Consider the following 6000-nt stretch of genomic DNA (forward strand, 5'->3'; position numbering starts at 1 on the left):
TCCCTCAGAATTTCAATATGCAGGTAGATTGAGAAAATTACTTTAGTGCTGGATACCAAGAGGGGGAATTTCCAGAAGGCCTACAAGATAGCCTTGTAGAGCAGCTTGTGGTTGAACCAACTAGGGGATCAGTTATTCTGGATTGGGTCTTGTGCAATGAACTGGAATTGATTAGAGAGCTTAAGGTAGAAGAACCTTTAGGGACAAGTGAATGTAATATGATCAAATTCACCCTGAATTTTGAGGAGAAGCTAAACTCAGATGTTTCACTTTTAGAGTGGAGTAAAGGAAATTACAGAGGCATGAGAGAGGAGTTGGCCAGAATTGATTGGAAAAGAACACTGGCAGGGATGACAGCAGAGCAGCAACAGCTGCAATTTCTGGAAGAAATTCACAAGGCACAGGATGTGTACATCCCAAAGCAGAAGACAAGATGACACATCCATAGCTAACAAGGGAAGTCAAAGGCAACATAAAAGCCAAAGAGAGGGCATATAATAGAGCAAAAATTAGTGGGAAGTTAGAGGATTAGGAAGCTTTTAAATGCCAACAGAAGGCATCTAGAAAAGTCATTAAGAAGGTAAAGATGGATTACAAAAGTAAGCTAGCCAATAATATTAAAGAGAATTCCAAAAGTTTCTTCAGATACGTAAAGTGTAAAAGAGGGGCGAGAGTGGATATTGGACCACTGGAAAATGATGCTGGAGAGGTAATAACGGGGACCAAGGAATTAGCGGATGAATTGAATATATAGTTTGCACCAATCTTGCTGAGTGTGTGCTTTCAGGCTCTGTATCCCCTTCCTGACAATAACAATGAGAAGAGGGCACGTCCTGGGTAATGAGAGCCTTTAATAATGGCAGCATTTCTGAGGCACCGCTCCTTGAAGATGTCTTGGATACTGTGGATTTTACAACTTTCTGTAATTTCTTTCGGTCCTGTGTAGTAGCACCCCCCCCCCATCCCCCATACCAAACAGTGATGTAGCCTGTCAGAATGCTCTCCGTGGTACATTTATAGAAGTTTTCAAGTGTTTTAGGTGAAAAACAAAATCTCTTTAAACTTCTAATGAAATATAGCCATGGTCTTGCCTTCTTTATTGCGGCATCGATATTTTTGGATCAGGTTAGCTCTTCAGCGATTTAACCAACCTTACTAACCTACCCTGCCACTTCCTCATCCAAGTCATGTATAAAATTACAAAGACCAAGTATCCCAGAACAGATCTTTACGGGATGCCACTAATAATGGACTAGACAGAATACACACCTACTATTCCCTCCTCCTGCCTTCTGTGGGCAAGCCAACTCTGAATCCATGCAGCCAAATTTTCCTGGATCACCAAGTTAGCAGTCCACCTTTTCAATCTCAGAAGGTCAGTCTGTTAACTCTTGCCCCTATCGATATTCAAAACCATGGCCATTTGAGCATCAGCTTTATCTATGAATCACTAAATTTTACATGCATGTTCCTGTCTCTGGACGCTGGCAAGAGTAAATCTGTGAGTGAAATTAGACAGGGATCTACCAGTTCACAGTTCTTGTAACAGGTCATTAAAAAATAAAGTTGCTGATAGTTTCAATGAGACACCTGACTATGTCCAGGACCTGATGCTCAGGCTGGCTCTTGGTGCCCAGGTTGTTCCAGAGATACTTAAGCACATACCAAAGGAAATCAAGGCCTTAAATGGAGTCTTCACCTGTAGTCTTTCCAGTGTTCTTTCAATCAGGGTAAACCTTCAGATTTACTTCACTGGCTATAAAATAATCTGGAGTTTGCTGGGATCTTGAAAGATACAATTCTTCAGATGTGCACGTTCATTTACTCCTTTCATATTCGTCTTATTTCTGAAAACAAATGAAAACAATAGCATTATTAGAATGGGAAATTTCTGTTGTAGTGTGCTGTCCTTTTTCAATAAAATTAAAAGGAGATTTAACTCATTAATGCTCTCCCAGTATATTTTTTGGCATTGCCTTCTGATCATCCATGCCCTGATTTTTACTGAACATTCTGAATGCTTTTCATATAACATTTGGAATGGTTGAATTATGTTTGTTGGCAGCTTAAGAGGAAAGGTTTATGAAGAGGCAATTGTTAATTACTCACTGATCAGCTTCAGATTGTATTTTGTTACTGTTTTTATGCTGACATAAATGGCAATTATTGTATTTTTCCAGGGAGATAAGAGTATATTCTTGCTCATACTTTTAGAGTCTGTGTGTCTTTAGTGCAATGATTACTCGCTAGATAGAAGGTTGCAGATTCAGCAGTTTTTGAAGCAATTTTGCACTCTCAGGCACTAGTTTAGTTTTTTAAAAGACCCTAGGAATAGACTATATACATAAAAATGGACCTTCCAGCTTTTTGAAGCAGTTCTGCTATGTAATTAGAATATAATTGATCTGTATCTTAATTCCAACCACTCTTAATTCCGTAATCCTTAATATTCTTAAAAATATCTAGTAAACTAAAGTTTCACATATTCAGATGGCCTAACTTAACAAAATTTTGAGAAATTTCAAGCTTCCTCCTCTAATTGTGCAAATTCTTTTCATTGCAATGGAGGAGCATATTGACTTATGATAATGAATTGCAATACCAAAAATATATTTTTATTTTTATCTTCTTGTATCTTTCTCATCCCAGTGTCAACGAGAGCAAGTCTTTCATTTATTTGGCACCTCAAATACAAAATGATGTTTAAAGCATTCAACATGAGTATTCACAGAATTTGGTACTGAGTTATGGAAAGGTAGATGACCAAAAGCTGGGCAAAGATAGGTTTTAAAAAGTGTCTTAAAGGAAAAGATGGTGGTGGGGGGATGAGTTCCAGGGTCATGGCAGCTGAAGGTATGCTAAATGCATGTTTGAAGATCAGATTATGCATGAGTCCTGAATGAAAACAATCTTAAAAGTCTTGTTGGGCTGGAAGAGTTTACAGAAGTGGAATGGGAAAGTACAAGATGAATATCTTAAAATTAAGATGTTGCAATGGGAATTCATGAAGTTTAGGAAGCACAGATTCAGAGAGTGAACAGACATCTGATTTAACTAAAGTTTTCTATAATTGCAACGTAATTTCTATCTGTCTCCTTCACCTAAGCACTAACTTTAAGTAGCTCTTTTAAAGTTTTTTTCTGCCCATGTTTTTGCTTTTCACATTTCTCTATTTGGACCACTAAATCTTTCATTCCATCACACTATTTAGAAATTCGTTAATCTATTTATCTTAAGTTCAAAGTGTATGAACAAGCATGGAACATCATTTGTCACAGGTTAACAGGGAACAAATTTTACCTTGATAATTTGTAATCTTAATTTTTTCTTTTAGAAAGGGCATTATGGCTTCAGCATAGGATGTGACTTTTGTGTACTAGCATGCTATTACCTCTTCAAACTAGGACAAGTGTTGAGTGGGAAATGGGATCATTGATACTTACGTGTAGTCTTTTTCTGGTTTTTGAGATTAATTTTAGAAAAGATGATGGCTATTGAAGAAATGGAAATTAGGATCTAGTTGACTGGTCAAGACTTCTATTGCCATTATAATCTCTGTGTTTTACCACTGCTTGGTCATAATTCCAACATTAGTTACAGTGCTCTTCAGCTGTTATCAGGTGAAAGACTGGAAGGCTGTGGGAGACAAAATGCTAATATTTTGTTGTTTATTTTTCTCTATGTTTAAATAATTTCAAAGCACTTCTTGTGGCTGAAGGAATTTCTAATCCTGTTGCAATCCACTGCCACAACCAGTTGTTACGAATGAAGGGAGCAAAGTGGCCCCCCCACCCCTTTTTGAGAATCGCAAGATCACTATTATTTCGGGTCTGAGACCCAGGAAATGAGAGCGATACACAGCATGTCAGGAAATGAGAGAGATACACAGCATGTCAGGAAATGAGAGAGAGAGAGACGCAGAATACACAACAGGGTGGAATGTCTCCTAACAGAAGCGGAACAAAACCACTGATTACTGCTATTGTCTCTTGGAGAAGGAATTGTGTATTGAGTACTGTACTATTCATTGAAACCCCTCAGGGACAACCAAAGTGGTCTGGTTGAGGGATTGCATCATCCCAACCTGATTGACCTCCGAGACCCCGTGAGTGAGGATAAAAGGAGGGTCTGGGGAACACCCCTCAGACGCACCAGGAGAAATGCTATGAGATCGGTGAGGGGGCTTGTGTGTGTGTCCACCCTTGCCTGGGTGACAAGTCCTCCACGGAACGGTCTCGCTAAAGGACGGATACGGATCAAGATCGTAAAAAGGAAAGTCGGCAAGTTAATAGCTGTTACTGCTTTCTCTCTATCTCTCTCTCTCTCTCTCTCTCCAACAACTGCAACACAGCGACAAACAAACACTGGAGCCTGTGTGAACTGAAACGAACTTTATATTTCCATCAGACAATTCATTATCCCCTAGACAACGATAGAGCTTATTTCTTATTGATGATTATTATACCCGCACTTTTAGGTTTAGTATTGATGACATATATTATCTGTATATTTGCATTGATATTATTTTTACTAATAAATACTGTTAAAAATAGTATCATCAGACTTCAACGGCTACTCCTATCTTTGCTGGTAAGACACGCAGTTACGGGGTTCGTAACACAGTACAGTTACTGTCTGTTACATTCAAGGTCACAGTGAATGGTGGTAGACAATTAAGTAGCTAATGGCAGGAAGAGGCCCTGAGAAATTCTCTATTCTCAGAGATGGTAGGACCCAGCATGTGAACTCTAAGGACTGATGGAGGTTTTCATTGACAAAGCAAGCAAAAGGCACTTGCTTATCAATAACATGGGAACACTGTCCAGGTTGGGTCCTGGAAGGACCACTGTGCTCCAGACCTCATCCTAATCTCATCTATACAACAACCAAAGAACTGAGTTCTGTAAGTGAGGTGGAAGTGACTATCCTTGACATTAAGGTAACACTTGACTGAGAGAGAGCTATTTAAGAAGCTCAGTGGAAGTGGAGTCACTGAGCATTGGTGGGAAAAGAACACTTCAGCATTCGCAAACGTACTTCACACTAAGAAGATGATTGCAGTTGTTGGAGATCAATCATCATCACATGAAAACAAATCAGATCAAATAGGTCTATCATGATGGTAGGCTTGAATGTTACATCGAAGCAGATATGATCGAGATAGATCCATCTTCCTGATACGTAGAAACAGAGAGAATTATTTTACTTGTGCCAGCAGATAAAATTATGCTTCAAAGACACATTCAGAAGAAAATGAAGGAAGCTGCTAATTTAGGTACAGATCATCTTGCAGTGTTTTTATATTTATTAATTTAGAGATATATCCTGTACTGTACTTAGTACTGCATCCTATTGTTTCTCTGAAACCAGGGACTATTTTATTTGTGCTGAAAAGATATTCGTAATGAGCTTGGATTGTCTGACACCTGTTTCTCCTCTTCTCTTTGTTTTTCCATGATTGGCAGAACAATGTTTGAAAAGTGGCATTAACCCCGTGATCCAACAGGTTGACTGATTTATAAAAAGTCTACGTGATTACAACATCCTGATCGTACAACTGTAGAGTCTCTTCCTATCCTGCCCTCTGATCTTCCCTCAGCACGTATCCCTGCAAGGGGGACAATTGCTCCACCTGTTACTATAGCTTCTCCTTCAACACCATTTGGAGCCCCAAGCAGTCCTTTCAAGTGAGGCAACACTTCATCTGAGAGTCTGTCGAGGTCATCTGTTGTGGTCTGGCCTCCTGTACATTGGTGAGACCTGACGTAGATTGGGAACCACTTAAGCTCCTTTGCTACATCCGCAACAAAAGCTGGTATTTCCCAGTGGCCACCCATCTCAGTTCAACTTCCCATTCCCTGATGCAGAGTCTCGGTCTGAAACACTGACTGTTCATTTCTCTCCATAGAGGATGCCTGACCTGCTGAGATCCTCCAGTACTTTGTATCTATCGCTTAAGATCTCTCAACATCTGCAAATCTCTTGTGTTTAAGGTCTCTT

This window comes from Hemitrygon akajei, chromosome 17 (genome assembly GCF_048418815.1).
Source record: "Hemitrygon akajei chromosome 17, sHemAka1.3, whole genome shotgun sequence".
Classification (NCBI taxonomy): Eukaryota; Metazoa; Chordata; class Chondrichthyes; order Myliobatiformes; family Dasyatidae; genus Hemitrygon; species Hemitrygon akajei.